This window comes from Bubalus bubalis, chromosome 13, assembly GCF_019923935.1.
Source record: "Bubalus bubalis isolate 160015118507 breed Murrah chromosome 13, NDDB_SH_1, whole genome shotgun sequence".
NCBI classification, from domain to species: Eukaryota; Metazoa; Chordata; class Mammalia; order Artiodactyla; family Bovidae; genus Bubalus; species Bubalus bubalis.
The window spans coordinates 56,702,471-56,718,959 of NC_059169.1; the positions used below are offsets into that span (position 1 = coordinate 56,702,471).

Sequence of the window (16,489 nt, forward strand, 5' to 3'; positions counted from 1 at the left end):
ACCTCCTCTCTTCCTCCTTCCAGACCAGGGCTAAACGCCGAGGGCCAGACCACTGTCCACGCCCCACACCCGCCATTCCTCTCTGTTCCCACCTCCCATTCCTCTCTGTAACCTCTGAATCCTTGTTACCTGTCACAGCTGTGAGAACTCAATAACTCACCTCCGACCCCTCCTCTCCAACCCACCTCCCCTCCACAGGACAGAAGTCCTCCCGAAGCACAAGTGCTTGTCCTTTCAACCCTTCCCTGGGTTGCTGGCCAGTTTGCCCGCTCTCACATGTGGCTGGATGGATCGACCGCCTCCACTGGGTCCTCGCCATCTATGCAGTGATGTCTGAATTTCTTAGCAAGACCTTAATGACCCAATGGAGATAAGTCCTAATCTCTTCTCTGGCTTCTCCACCACTTCCTCCCATTTCTTCCCAACTCTGCTGTTTCCAAAATGACATCTACCCTTGAAGGTTCAACTTAAAGGTTATCTCTTCCATGCTTCTGCTCGAATGAATCTATATCCCCCTCTACGATGTTCCAATGGAATTTAATTTATAACTGACTTCTCCCCTAGAACTAACTACCTTTCTTCCTTGACTTACAAGGTTTGAATTTGATAACACGCCTGGGTTTCCCTCCCGAGATGCCGCTCGTGGGCAGGAAGGAACACCACTCTTGGCTTGGCATCCTTCAGAACACCTTGCAACTTACGTCTCCTTTTAGAAAGGTTGTTGAATATCATTAGTGCTTTGCAGTAACTAAGAAGACTTGATGATTGTTTATGAGTAGTGAGGGCTAGTGAACGTGATGTGGGAATCACAAAGAGAGGGGAAAAACAGCCTTTCCACCTAGACTGGCAGCTAAGGCAATTAGGACACCTTCTGAGGTTTATTAAAATAAAAGTCCTCTGTAACCCCAGGCAAGATATTTAACTTCCTTGAGCCTCCCATGCCTCATCTGTCAAATATCTTACTTTCAAGGGCTTTTCTAAGGAAAAATAATTTTTTTTAAAATTCCCAAATCTGTTAAGATCTTTTGGGCCTCCTGCATGGCAGGCAGATTTTTTACTGTCTGAGTCACCAGGGAAGCCCTTAAATTTTATAGGAAAAGCCATTGCATCATAACCCACATATAAATGGGTTTGCAATGGTTAACTGGGAAAACTCCCAGCTCTGATGGTCAAAGGGAGCATCTGGAAATGAAGGCACATCCCTCAGGTAGCATCCACCTGGGAGCCAGTTACTTCCTGTTAAGGACCCAATGTCTTATTTAACTCAACCTCACAGATTTGAAAATGGCCCCAGCAGCTCTAGCTGGTCACTGTGCAGTCTGCAGTGCACAAGAGATCTGTAAACTTGTTTCAGGAGCAAATTAGTCACAGTAATAACCTGAGCAGTAAAATGAAGACTGTCGTTTAATAACTGAATTTGAAACAAGCGCTCTTCAGTTTTTGTGATGATACGAAAATACAGTGCACGTGGATCTATTAATAAAAGAAGCACCCATCCCAGCTAGGGATTAACACACTCCCTATGAGTCTAATTGGACCAGCCTGTACCCTCAGCAATATCAACTACAGGGTTGATAAAAGAAACAAAAAACAAAAAACCTCCTCATTGCAAAACTCAGGTCCATCCTGTACCCTATTTACTGCTTGTTTAAATACTTACCATTAACTTGAGTCCACGTCATAGGTTTGGTTCAGGCATTTCCAAGTAACTCTTCTGCATTGTTTGTAAAATACTGACTTAAGACCGGATTCCTTCAGGTGGTGAAGGGAATAGAGCTGATAAATGAAGTGTCATCTGGACATAGAGAAGGTGGAGAAGAGGAATAATTAACATTTCCTGAACACTGACAAGGGTACAACCACTTTTAAAAATTTTATTTTTATGTTTTAAGTTTTCTTGAGTCAGCTGTGAGTATACATAGGGGAGGCAGGTTCAAGAGGGAGGGGACATATGTATACTTAGGGTACATTTTTTAAGTTATTTATTTTTGGTTGCGCTGAGTGTCGGCTTTCTCTAGTTGCAGAGATCTGGGGTTACTCTTTAGTTGAGGTGTGCGGGCTTCTCATTGCATGGGCTTCTCTCGGTGCAGAGCACGGGCTCTAACGTGCATGGGCTTCCCCAGCTGGGGCTCCGGGGCTCCAGAGTACAGCACAGGTTCAGTAATCGTGGTGCATAGGCTCAGTTGCCCCTTGGCTTGTGGGATCTTCCTGGACTAGGGATCAAACCAGAGTCCCTTGTCTTGCAAGGCAGATTCTTAACCACCAGACCACCAGGGAAGCCGGTACAATCACTTTTATGCACATTTTATATGAGGCAACTGGGCCTCAGAAACATGGTTACTGCCCTGAGTGAATGGGATTCAGGAGTGCAGGTCCCAAGTGGTTAATTCCAGAACTCACATCCTTTGCAGCCCATCCCTGCTGCCTTCGCAGGCTTCAGGGCCCAGAGTGAGCAGACAAAAATGGCGTTTAGTTATGGCCCGTGCTTCTCTTTCAGGAACACATTTGGCAGCCAGGTAACTTCAGATCCACGTGCTTTCCCTGCAGCAAGGTCAGACTGCGAGGCTAGCAGATGAGGGTCAGGAGAAGGTGACCAGAGCCGTGGGGCTGGGGCAGCGCTGAAGCAGGTGGGAGCCCCAGGCCATGCGTGGCCAGGCTGCCCACCACCCCGACACCTTCACCCTTCCTGCTCCCACTGCCGTCAGCTTCATGGCCTTCATGGGGGATGGAAGCCTACTTTCCACCCACTCACCATGGAAATGTCTAAGCCCTGTGTCTCGGAGCCCTCTGTCCTTAAGTGCTCCATGGATCTCTCGGATGTGAGTTACTCCTCTGCTGTCATGAAATCCATTCAACATGCATTAGTTCAATGCCTAGCATGTGGAGGGGCCTGGAATTCAAGACAGATAAGAATGAGCTGCTGCCCTCTAAGGATTCCCTGTCTGGTGGGGGCCAGTGAAGTAGCTGCGGGAGGAAAGGAAGGTGGAGGGGTACCCAGGTGAGCACAGAGGCGGAGGTGAATAAGCGCCAGAAGGCTCCAGAGAGGGTGACATTGAGCTGCCTGTGAAAGGCGAGCTTCCCAGGGGCAGAAGGGGACACCACAGGTATCAGACAGCCCAGGCATGTGGGCGCGTGCAGGATGCTTTAGGAAAACCGGTTGGAGCCAGAAAATGATTTGACTTAATCTTGTAGACGATAGGCGCCTTGGAAGGTTTGTGAGCAGTGAAGAGATACAATCAGATTCATAGGAATTTTAAAAACCACCCACAAAATTGTGTGAAGACAGAAAGGGACTGGAGCCAGGGGACCAGTATTAGAAATACTTCTGTCACAGTACAGAAGGTGGTGGCAGTGACCTCAGCTTACATAGTGGCACTTGGAAAGAAGGGCAGGGGACAGATGGCAGAAGTACTGGATATGGTCTCGGAAGAGTGTGTGCACGTGGCAATTTTCACCATTGTCCTGGTTCACTGGAAAAACAGCTTTAGCACTAAAATATCACCCCAGGTAAATAACATCATTTCTCCATGTCCAGCTGTAAAATGGACATAATTCCATGTACTGAACAAGATGTTATAAATGTTAAGGATAACAAGCATATCTCACTGCAAATAATGAATTGTCAATACATGTTAGTTATTATCACCATACGCAATTCCCCTCACTTGAAAATAAGGTTGATATTAATATACCTCCCTGTTCTCACAAGATAATTGAGCTAATATTCCAATGTAAGATAAAGCGCTTCATTTTTCTGGGGTAGATTTTATCCTTGTGAGATGTGGGCATGTAGATGTGTGTATTTATCTCACTGTAGTGTCAAGACAAAAATAGATACTATTCTTCAACAGAAAGCTAGAGTAAGTGAAGCATGTTTATAAAGATTTATGTATGGAGCTACATTAACTCTTGAGAACTGAGGTATTTATAGTCATTATTACACTTCATTCTGAGAACAAGGACAGATGAACATGTCAAAAGTATTGACAATTATTGTGCTCTTCTAATTTGATTTCTTACATATTCTAATCATGTTCTTTTAATTAGTAACCACTCTCATTCCTTGGCTTTGCACAAAGTGAGACTGAACTCACTTCCTAATGCAAAACAGTTTGTAATTTTTATGTAAGATGACGTGCTATTAAGTAAAAAGAATGACAATTGTTTTTTCACTAAGGACTTAATAATGATAAAGAGAACTTAAAGCACATCACCAAGCAAGTATCTCATTTATAAAGAGTCTCACAAAATCAGGGTGTTTTCACTCTCAGATTCATCTGATTCAAAGTAAAAAGGACACTAAAACTGCCTACAGTTTTAACTTTAGGAATTTATCCAAGAATTTGACCAGCAAGGGTAAAGAGGAACAAAGATGGCACCTTTCAAAAACTTTGAAGAATATAGCTGTGAGGATCTCATTAGGAATATACTTGAGAGCTTGTTCAGCTGTCCTGATAATAACACCGGGCAGCGTGCATTCAGCGCACTGGTGGGCACAGCCCTGGCTGCACCACGTGCTCTACACACATCATTTCATGGAACATGAACGACTGATTGCCTCACATCACCAGGATTCTCTTCAGCACAATGCTTTATCATCACCTCCAGTGCTCCCAAACTTAATTTTACTGCTTCAGCAGGATTTCAGTTCCTGGGGATAAGGGCACTGTATATTAGGTTGGACAAATATTTATAGGGGAAAAAAAGGAAATGATGAAGTCTTGAGTAGTTAGTGGTGCCTAGTCTCCATGAGCCCATCTTGAGGAACAATCAAGATGTTTCTGTTCATGCTGAAGTATTAAGGGTAGAGTGTCTGGGTGTCTGCAATTCACTTTCAGTGGTTGAATGGAAAAAAAGTCATGCATGCTGACAGAGAGACAGAGATAGACAGAGATAGATAAAATGGGAGGGGGTTCAGCGAGGGAGAGAGAGACTGATAAAGATTGAAAAAAAATGTGGCAGCGGGCAGACAATTGGTGAATCTTTTACCCAGAACTAAATCTAAAATAACAAAAAAGTATATGTGAAGAATTTTTTAAGATTTAGCAGTAGGAGAAGGCAATGGCACCCCACTCCAGTACTCTTGCCTGGAGAATCCCATGGACAGAGGAGCCTGGTAGGCTGCGGTCCATGGGATTGCCGGGAGTCAGACATGACTGAACGACTTCACTTTCACTTTTCACTTTCCTGCATCGGAGAAGGAAATGGCAACCCACTCCAGTATTCTTGCCTTGAGAATCTCAGGGACGGAGGAGCCTAGTGGGCTGCCGTCTCTGGGGTCGCACAGAGTCAGACACGACTGAAGCGACTTAGCAGCAGCAGCAGCAGAAGGGTAATAGAATTTGTCTGTGAATGCATTCAAAGTCCATAAATAAAACAAAGGTGACTCCTTCAAAGCAAATTTTTTCTTTTTATTATGATAGCTTCATTATGTTGACATCATTATGTTAACTATGGTTCCTATTTTTTTAATGATTAATAGATTTATTCTTTAGCACAGTTTTAGATTCACATGATAATTGGGCAGATAGTTCATAGAGGGCTGTAGATAGATGGCCAGACATCCATCTCCCACACCCCTTCCCAACCGACCCCCTCACATGATTTCTACTACTAATAATATCTTTTAGAATGGTTACAATGAACCAATACTGATACATTTTTATTAATTAAAGTCTGTGGTTTACAGGATATTTCACTTTTGTGTTATACATTGGGTTGTACATTCTATGGACTTTTGACATACATATATATATATATATATATATATATATATATATATAATGATATGTCTACCACTATAGTATACAGAGCAGTCTCACTACCCTAAAAATCCTATGTTCTGCCTCTTCCTAATCCCTGTCAATGACTGACCTTTTTACTGTCTCCATAGTTTTGCCTTTTCCAGAATGTCACATAGTTAGAATCATACCGTATATAGCCTGGCTTCTCTCATTTAACAACACTGTATATGTTTCAGATTTGTCTCCATCTTTTCATGGCTTGATAGCTCATTTCTTTTTTATCACTGAATAACATCCCATTGTCTGGATGTACCAGTTTGTTTAGCCATTAACCTACAGAAGGACATCTTGGTTGCTTCCAGTGTTTGGCGAATGTAAACAAACGTGTGGATTCAGGTTCTCATGGGGACCTTTGTTTCAACTCGTCTAGGTAAATGCCAAGGGGCTCACATGTTGGATCACGTGTCCAGACTCTGCTTAGCTTTGTGTAAAGTTACCACGCTGCCTTCCAAGACAGCTGGACCATTCTGCATTCCCACCAGTAGGGGATGAGCGCTCCAGGTGCTCTGCATCCTTTCCAGGTTTGCTATTATTAGTTTTTTGGATTTTAGCCATTCTAGAAGGTATGCTGTAGTATTTCATTGTTTAACTTACAGGTCTCTGACATGTCATGAATATTGCCCTCTCTGTTTTGATGAGGAGTCTCTTCAGACCTTTTGCTCAGTTTTACACTGGGCTGTCTGTTTTCTTACGGAGACTTGAATGACTTTTTTTAAAAAGTGGGTCATCTCATGAATAAATAAAGAAGAGTGAGGGAAGAGACTGGGTAACCATGGCAGAAACTACGTTCGCCTTTTCCCTCACTATTAGAGCCCTAACACCAGTGCCGACAAGGTCCGGGGCTTGCATTACTTAGCATTTTAGGTTCTTTGGCATCTAGGGGTGGTCAGTGTGACACATGTCTGGCCAATCAGAAGCAGGCAGAAGGTGGTGGTTTGGACCTCCCAGAAAGATTGTTAAGGGGAAGATTCAGTTGGTAGTCATCTCTTTGCTCTTGCATCCTTTACCCATCCCCCTACCGTTTTCCAGAGTACGAGACAATGTCCAGAGGGGAGCAGGCACATGTGAGACAAAGACAGAGTCACGTGTCAAGGACAGCAGAGACTATGGGGAGAAGGAAGCTGACACCCACTGGCACCCTGGAGCTGAGGCAGAAGCCCCAGGCTGACTCCAGACTTGCTACTATATGGTTAAGAAACACCCCCTCTCACCCCTCCTCACTCTTATACACTTGACTCAAGTTTCTGTTACAGGCAACCAATTGACTCCTGATTTGGCAACATTTTTCAAGCTCTGTTAAGTGTGAGGCATTAGCCCCTTAATGAAAATGCTCTGAGCAATTTTATCTGAAGGACTGGATCACAGAAGTACTATATTTGAAGAAAATTTTCTACATTATGGACACAGCACTAGGGTAGGCTTATATTTACTGGATGTTCCAGCACTGCTCTAGACATTATGCAGTGAGGAAACAGGAGTAGAAAGTAAGTGCCTTACCCTCATGGGATTTACCATCTAATTTGAGATCAGACCAACTTCTAGGAGACAACTCTGCACACATAAGGATAGTACAATTAAGAGCTAATAGAAGGTGTAAATTAAGTGTAGCAGCACTTTATATACAGTGGTGGGGGGTGGTCACTGAAGCCAGGAGGAGCAAGGCAGATATGATTAGCAGCCCTGAAAATACACTCTGGGTAATCTATGCCTTCATGTTTTTGAATTCTAAATCAATGACCTAAATATAGACATGGAAGTTACTCTCCTGGGTAAGTGAAGACAGAATGAAGAAAAAACATTTTCACTTGAATGCCAATTCAGCTTTGAATTGAGCAGAAATTTATCACTTCGGTATTAATACTTCAAATACAGAGCACTATGATAATTCACTAATATCCTGTTTACTTTATGAATGACCAGAATATTTCATGTTGCCATAATATGGAAACTAAATATATGTCACCTTAAATTGAGCTTCAAAAACCCTTCCTTTGGAAGTAATGTAGGTTAATAGATTACACATAAAGAGGCGTGCATGCTTTTTCTTCTGCATTTCCAGTGTTGCAAACATTGCTAAAATTGTTATCAACTATTATGTATTTTTCCTAGCATGTAGTTGCTGTTACCAGCAAGATGAGATGTGGGTAGTTATCACATGTCTGTAAAGACAACCTGAGTTAGTTGTTCTAGAACTCTTTATTGGGATTTGAGCTTGGGATTTAGTGATCTTACTGGTAAATCAAAAGAATAAAGCTGTTGTTGTTCAGTCGCCAGGTAATGTCTGGCTCTTCGCAACCCCATGGGCTGTAGCACTCCAGGCTTCCCTGCTGCTGCTGCTGCTAAGTGGCTGCTAAGTCGTGTCCGACTCTGTGCCACCCCATAGATGGCAGCCCACCAGGCTCCTCTGTCCCTGGTATTCTCCAGGCAAGAATACTGGAGTGGGTTGCCATTTCCTTCTCCAATGCATGCATGCCAAGTTGCTTCAGTTGTATCTGATTCTGTGAGACTTCATGGACAGCAGCCCACCAGGCTCTTCCGTGCACAGGATTCTCCGGGCAAGAATACTGGATTGAGTGTCCATTTCCTTCTCCCAGACTTCCCTGTCCCCTACCATCTCCTGGATTTTGCCCAAGTTCATGTCCATTGCATTGGTGCTGCCATCCAACCATCTCATCCTCTGTCACCCTGTTCTCCTCCTGCCTTCAATCTTTCCCAGCATCAGGGTCTTTTCCAATGAGTCAGCTCTTTGCATCAGATGGCCAAAGTATTGGAGCTTCAGCTTCAGCTGAAGTTCCCCTTAACAATGAGTATTCAGGGTTGATTTCTTTTAAAATTGACTGGTTTGATCTCTTTGCTGTCCAGGGACTCTCAAGAGTCTTCTCCAGCACCACAGTTCAAAAGCATCAATTTTTTGGCGCTCTGCCTTCTTTACAGTCCAGCTCTCACAACTGTATGTGACTACTGGAAAGACCATAGCCTTGACTACAGGGACCTTTGTCGGCAAAGTGATGTCTTTGCTTTTTAACACACTGTCTAGGTTGGTCATAGCTTTCCTGCCAAGCAGCAATTGTCTTCTAATTTCATGGCTGCAGTCACCATCCGCAGTGATTTTAGAGCCCAAGCAGAGGAAATATGTCACTGCTTCCACCTTTTCCCCTTTTATTTGCCATGAAATGATGGGGCCAGATGCCATGATCTTAGTTTTTTTAATATTTAGTTTTAAGCCTGCTTTTTCAGTCTCCTTCACCCTCATCAAGAGGTTCTTTAGTTCCTTTCGTTTTCTGCCATTCGAGTGGTATCATCCGCATATCTGAAATTGTTGTTGTCTCTCCTTGCAAACTTGATTCCATCTTTTAACTCATCCAGCCCTGCATTTCTCATGATGTGCTCTGCACATAAGTTAAAAAAACAGGGTGACAATAAACGTCTATCATATTCCTTTCTGAGTCCTGAATCAGTCAGTTGTTCCATACAAGGTTTTAACTATTGCTTCTTGACCGGCATACAGGTTTCTCAGAAGGCAGGTAAGATGGTCTGATATTCCCATCTCTTTAAGAGTTTTCCACTGTTTGTTATGATCCACACATCCTTCAAGACCTGGGAGAACATAATTGGCTTTCTCTCTCTCTCTTTTTTTGTCTTCCTTTCCTCCCTTCTCCTCCCCCCTTCTTTTCTTTCCTTAAGTTTATCCCTAAGTCATCAAGTCCCACTGCCACGGGGCTTGGCTGAGTAGTTTCAGGCGTACCCTGCGTTTAATAGATACTGTGGATTCTCTCACATTTGGAAAGAGGGAGACTGGAGTTGGGGGAATAAGGGAAAACATCTGCAAAGGAAGATGAGAAGGCTCTGCAGGGAGGCCGGTAAAGGATTTGAGAAGGGCATAAGACCAACCGCGGGCACGGCTCTAATCCTCTCAGGGCGGCCAGCCCTCAACTCTGCAGCACGCAGGTAAATGCATCTCTGTCTGCAAGATCCCTCCAAGCCCGACAAGGTTCGGTTAGGGGAGGACACCCGAAGGGACTGCAGTGCGCCCATCATAAGTGGAAAGGATGCGCGGCCCCCACACTAAACTCTGCCCAAAGCGTCCTCACCTGTCCATCTCCCCGGGGGAGGGACTCTGGTCAGAGCCTCATCCCCAAGCTCGGGGCGGAGGACCAAGGCTGAGAGCCGCCTCCTCCGCAATGCCCCGCCCCTCGGCGCAGACACGCCGCGCTCCTGCCGCACTCCCATTGGCCGAGGCGCCCGCCAATCCAAGAGCCGCGGACGACGAGCGGGCCCTGGTTGGTGAAGCCGGCGCGGGGCCCCACCCCGCTCCGCCGGGCCCCCCGCCGGGAGGGGGCGTGGCCGCGGCCGTGGCCGGGCCGGAGGCGGCGTCGCCGGCGTCGCCGGCGCCGCTGCGCGCGGGGCGGTGCGGGGCTGTGCGGGAGGTGCGGGGCGGCCGCGGCGGGACCATGGAGCTGGGGGCGCGGACCGGTGAGTGCGCGCTGCGGCCGGCCAGCTCTCTGTCCCCGGCCTCGATCCCTGCCGGCTCCGGGCCGGGCGGAGGCGGGCCCCCGCAGCCCCGCGGCCAAGTGAACTTGCTGCATCGCCCGGGCGCCTGGGCGATCGGCGGGGCCCAGTGCGGCCCGGCGCATCCACCCCGCCGGCTTCCCGCGGTCGCTCCGCGGCCCTTGGCCCCGGTACGCGCCTCCCGGCCGCAGGGCTGGCGCCCGGGCCTCGGCCCGCGCCGCACACACGAGCGCGGGGCTGCCCAGCGCCCGGGAACCTCGCGTCCCTCCGGGCTGCGCGCGCCCTCACCGCACCTTGGCCCGGTCCCCGCGTGCCCGCCGCCCGGCGTCCGGCCCTCTCCGCTCGGCTCGGCCCTCCCCCGGTGCTGCGGGAACCCGAGGTCACGGTCCTGGCCTTAACCTTCGGGCTGGGCTCCGGGAAGGGGTCGGCAGCCCGGGAGCGGCGCGCTGCGGGGCCGCGGGGCTGCGGGGTCGCTGGGCAGGGATGCGTCCTCCGGGGAGACTCTCCCGGCGGGGCCCGGGGCTTCGGCAGGGGGGGAAAGCCTTTGCCTCGCTCGGTGTGCCGGCTCACGGGCAATGGCGATTTCTTCTTGGTTCAGTCTCTGCAAGGGAGAGTTCCCTGGTGGAGAGCAGAGTTCTTAATTATTAAGAAACTCAGCCGTGGGCTTAAGGGATGAATGGAACATCTCATTTCTTAGCTGCTATTGGGCGGAATAGGAATTCTTTCTCATTTGGGGGTGAATTTTAAATACTCAGTCACTACTAGCAATAATTACTAAGTTTTTAAAAGCTGACACTTTAAAAGGTCTGCTTTAGCTTTTGAAGCGCTTCAAATGAAGTGTCTCGTGGGGCAGGAGGTACTAAAGAACTGGAATCCACATTTTTTTAAGGGGAGGAGCCAGCCATTAGAAATGTTTTGCATCTTAAAAAAAATGAGGTTTGCCAAAAGTTTAAAATGTCTGCTTCTCTATCGAAATTAGGTTCAAAGTGTTATAATTGACTTACATTTCTTTTGCCTCTAGGGCAAATTCCGTTGAAGGTTGGTTACTTCTTTTTGTATCTGCTTCACCCAACTTTCCTTTTCTAGCCGTGAAACAATGCGGAGATTCTTGAAAGCTAGTTCTTTTTATCTGCTTGAGAGGTTAAACAAAAGGAAGCTGGCCTGGTCTTTCCCATAGGCAGTTCTCATTGTGTGTCTGGGCTCCTTTCTAAGAACAGCCACAGTCAGACTCATTTTTCTTCATTTTTAAAGACCTTCTTAATTTATATTCATGAGAGCTGTGTCTTTTCAGACGTTTCGAGCTCACTAGGTTGGAAAGTTTGGTTGGCTTTATGTAGTTACCATCTGACCTGTAGTCTCTGTTTTCTTACCACAGTGAAAAGCTTGTTCTAGAACTAACTATCTACTTATAAAAAATTGTTCCTGCCCTTCTGGTTGCTGACCTGAAGTTGCATTATAGCATCGTTTTCTCTCTCTGTCTCAGATTTATTGACCGAATAGTCAATGATGTTCTACACCATTTTTACAAATTCTGAATGCTGCTGCTAAGTCGCTTCAGTTGTGTCCGACTCTGTGCGACCCCAGAGACGGCAGCCCACCAGGCTCCCCCATCCCTGGGATTCTCCAGGCAAGAACACTGGAGTGGGTTGCCATTTCCTTCTCCAATGCATGAAAGTGAAAAGTGAAAGTGAAGTCAGTCGTGTCTGACTCTTAGTGATCCCGTGGACTGCAGCCTACCAGGCTCCTCTGTCCATGGGATTTTCCAGGCAAGAGTAATGGAGTGGGTTGCTGTTGCCTTCTCCGAAATTCTGAATATAAAGGTGGAAAAACACACTTTGCTGAACTGTCCTGCCAGCATTAGCGCATCCCTCCTCTTCCCAGTGTGTCCTTGTAGGTGGGCTTTACCTTTCTTCCTGTGGAGACCTGCATGTGGCAAGGAACTTTTTGGTTATTGGAACATTTTGATTGAAACAGTTGCCTGTTTCAAGTGTTCAGAGTTATCTGAGCTCCTAGGCCATTGCTGATGGTCCTTCAGAGTGCCCAGAACTTTCTCTGAAGGATAGCTATTCGAGATTGTGTTTTCCAGGCATAGGCGACTGTCATTCCTTATATTTTCTTGGGAGTGCCTCCACATGGCTGGACAGACCACAAATGCTCAACTTTTCTTTTCCATCCTTGTTTCTCAGCACCTGGTTTTTCCAAATGCTCTTGGCATTTGGACCTTTGCATTCCTCTTCAGGGCTGGTTCTTTATCCCCAAGTCATTTTAGGTAGGTAATACTGGAATATTGTAGACCAGCACTGCATAAATAATGCATATTGTATAATAAATTTAACATCACTCTAGAGATCAGTGGAGTAGAAAGCCTGCAGTCTCCTCTCCTCCTCTTACCGGCGCCCTAGTCCTCTCCTGTTTCTTCATGGTCAGGTGTGTCCTTGGAGAACGGGCAGTGGGGCAAGGCTGGAGGGAGGGGAGGTTGAGGAGTAGGACAGGGTTGTGTGTGTGTCGGGAGAGGGAGGGGACAGGGCCATGCAGGGTGTTGGTTGGTGGATGGCTCTGCTGTCCCTAGATACCAAGTCAGGAAGTAGCAACCATTCCCTTGGGGAAGATGCTGACCTTGTCAAGTTCAAGGTGCCTGCAGGGCGCATCGGTCAGTGGCTTCACTGGGATCCGGATATTGGGAGGTGTCTGGACTAGGAGACACGCACTCGAGAGTTCTCAGCACTGGCTCCCAAACTACTTGCCACAGTGAACTCGCAGGGAGACTGTGGGGATTAAATTGTTGAAGGACCCTCAGTGGTGCAAACTCCTGTCCACCCTGAGCACCCAAGGACTGCTTCCACCAGAGTTTCTACCAAATTCCTTCTGATGATGTTGTCTTTGCAAAGCTGGGACTTCCCTGCTTGCTAGGGAAGGGGTTGGGGGAGAGGTATTCAATCTGACTGCAGGTGTGAGAAACTGTGAGCTGTTCCACACAGGCACGTGGGCTGTTCATGGTTTATTTAACAGTGAAATAAAATACCCGTTTTCTCTCAATAGAAGTGCACCGTTTTCAAATGGAAGTGCTAGTAGATACTTGTTACTTGCATGTAGCTAAGGGTTTCATTACTCGCTGGGTATTTTCTGGTGCAGTCAAGAGGGTGCAGTGAGCAGAGAAAGTTCTGGAACCTCTGCCTTTGTTAACAGCGGAGGCTGTGGAGTAGATTGGGTTATTCAGGAAGCATGTGTAGAGCGAGAAGAGAAGTGAGGAGAATGGACTCTGCAGGGTCCTCGTATTTAAAAGGCAGGCTGCCACGTCGAGACTGAAAGAATGGGAGTTGGGGACATGGGTGGTGTCTGGGAAACCATGATCCAGTGAAACGTCATTCAAGGGGGATGATAGCAGCCAGGTCATTATCACAGAGGTGATGGCAGTGGGTGACACGGTGACGGGAATAGGAGAGAGACAGCCGGTGTGTGAGGGGGCTTCCTTGTAAGTGGGGGCCAGAAGTGTGGTGCTGAAGGGTGATGGAGGAGGGTAGGCAAAGGGGGGCATTTTCTTCTTTTTTACTGGAGGGGTTTGAGCATATTAAAGGACCAAGGGGCAGAGGGTGCTGGACAGACATGTCGTTGGAAGATGGTTTCAAGGTTTCTGTTGGGTTTAGCCGTAGGATGTAATTACTGATTTTGGCAGGAGGCATCTCAAGGGAGCCTTACTGCTGTGGATTGAGGGGTGATGGAGCTAAGGGGGTGAAGCCAGTCAGGGAAGGCTAGATTTTGAAGATGAGAGAAGGGCCTTTGCTTAGAGAGGAACCCTAGTCCAGGGTGAGTTTTGTGTTTTGTGACAAGCACAAAACGGGGACCGGCACTCAGTGAGAGGATTGTTATGAGATGAACTAAAATGGAGCTGTTGCAGTAGATAGTAAAATCTTTGGATTGGGACTTCTGTGCTGGTCCAGTGGCTAAGACTCCATGCTCCCAGTGCAGGGCCCCAGGTTCAATCCCTGGTCAAGGAACTAGAACTCACATGCTGCAAGTAAAGACTCCGCCTGCCACGACAGAGATCAAAGACCCTACATGCTGCAACTAAGACCCGACGCAGCCAAAATAAATAAATAAAAATAAACATTAAAAAAAAAAAAACAACTTTGGATTGCACTGGAGCACAGCTTTTAAGGTCCAATACTGTCAGAAGTTTCTCTTGTTAAAAGCAGTCTTCTTAAGATGCTGTTTTCCTCTTAAGGCACGCTTTTCCTGTAGCAGGTGGTTCTTCTAAGGGTGGGTATTTGTGTGCACAGCCTTGTCATTTTCCCGGGTCCTCGTGTCCTTGGAGGGTCACATTGTCTGTGACGTCCACTCTCTGGTTGCCCCTTCCTGGCGGTGCTTTCTTGGCCACTGACCTCAAGGCCAGTCTTGTTTTTTTCCAATCAGAGCCCCTCCCCCCTTAACTTAATAGATATCCTTCGATTAGAATATTCTCCATACTCAGATTTCACTCTGGATCTTTGGAATCACCCTGATCTGTTTTTTTCCCTGGACCATGCCTCCTGTCTCTGGGGTTAGCTCTTCTTCACCTCTGTTGACTTTTTATTTTTAAAAAAGTTTTAAATATCCCAAACACCCCAGGGTATTTTCTCACTTTTTTAGGTCTGCTAGAGTCTCTGACGGAGAAGGCAATGGCACCCCACTCCAGTACTCTTGCCTGGAAAATCCCATGGACGGAGGAGCCTGGTAGGCTGCAGTCCATGGGGTCGCTAGGAATTGGACATGACTGAGCGACTTCACTTTCACTTTTCACTTTCATGCGTTGGAGAAGGAAATGGCAACCCACTCCAGTGTTCTTGCCTGGAGAATCCCAGGGACGGGGGAGCCTGGTGGGCTGCTGTCTCTGGGGTCGCACAGAGTCGGACACGACTGAAGTGACTTAGCAGCAGCAGCAGCAGCAGCAGAGCCTCTGAGCCTTGACTCTGAGCTCAGCATCTGGGATCATTTCTCAAGATTTTACAAATGAGATTTTTTTCCCCCTTATGCCTGTTGTTGGGGTGCCCTCTCACCTTCCGGAACAATGGTCTTGGAATTGATGTAGAGATGTTTTCAGTTGTATTTACATATTCTTGAACTTTTTCAATGTTTTATTTATTTTAATTTCTTTTAGTTTTTGCTTTCTGGTTCTATTCAGAAGGTCCCCTCGTGTTTGGATGCCTACCATGTATCATGATAGTTACTGGTGGTGACAGGTTTGATACAGCCAAACTCCTGTCCTCTAAAGCCAGAGAGGTGAGGCAGAGGGTTAATTGTTTCATCCATCATCTATAAACTCCTGATGGGCAGGAACCGGACAGGTGGTGCCTGTCTTGGTAGATGTGTCTGGCTTTGTCAGATGACCTCAGGTAAACACCACGATAGCTCATAGCCTTAGCTCAAAGGGGTAACACTCATTGTCTTCCACCAGCCAACTTGACCTTTGATCTCTGAGTACTTCTGACAGTATTGGACCTTAAAAGTTGTGTTCCAGTGCTATCCAAAGTTTTTTTTTTTTTCCTAATATTTATTTGCATTATTTTGGCTGTCCCGGGTCTTAGTTGCAGCATGTAGGGTCTTTGATATTTGTTGCGGTGGGTGGAGTCTTTAGTTCCCTGACCAGGGCTTGAACCTAGGCCCGCTGCACTGGGAGCATGGAGTCTTTGCCCCCGGACCACCACGGGAGTCCCAACCCAAAGATTTTATTATCTATGGCAACAGTTCCATTTTAATTCATCTCCTACCATCCTCTCCCTGAGTGCCGGCCCCTGTTTTGTGCTTGTCAACAGTTCAGTGAAATTCTGTTGGCAGTGTAAAGGTATGGATGTGATTGACTGTGAACCAGAGCCCATGTGGCCATATTTTATCCACTAAATGAATGAAATAGTGTATGCCTTGCACATAGAAGAGCCTCAAAAAATATTTTTTCATTGACTGAATGTCATCAGTTTTGATTCATGACTTAAGCAGAGCACTACCCCTACTAAGTAATTTTAAAAACTTGATTGGAGTCATTTTGTCCTGCTAGCATCACACTTATTTTCTTTCAGCGTCTCAAAATAGTATATGACACCTTGTTTTTTGGTTTTCACCTGTTCCTTTATGTAGTGCTGGGTTAGGGAATTACCTGGGCAGATTTCCGCTTTGCCCTGACATTGTAACTCTTTCCTCAGGCT

General features: G+C 46.7%; 1 protein-coding gene across 3 annotated transcripts in view; it reads left to right on the forward strand.

The window, feature by feature from the left end:
• The first annotated feature begins 10,181 nt into the window (after positions 1-10,181).
• The window catches only part of WASF3 (WASP family member 3), a 75,381-nt gene continuing 69,073 nt past the window's right edge, over positions 10,182-16,489 (forward strand). For all 3 annotated transcript variants that reach the window (XM_025262854.3, XM_025262861.3, XM_025262862.3), the window contains exon 1: positions 10,182-10,277. The gene's annotated coding sequence lies outside the window, so the exon portion shown is untranslated. The remainder of the gene's footprint in view (positions 10,278-16,489) is intronic.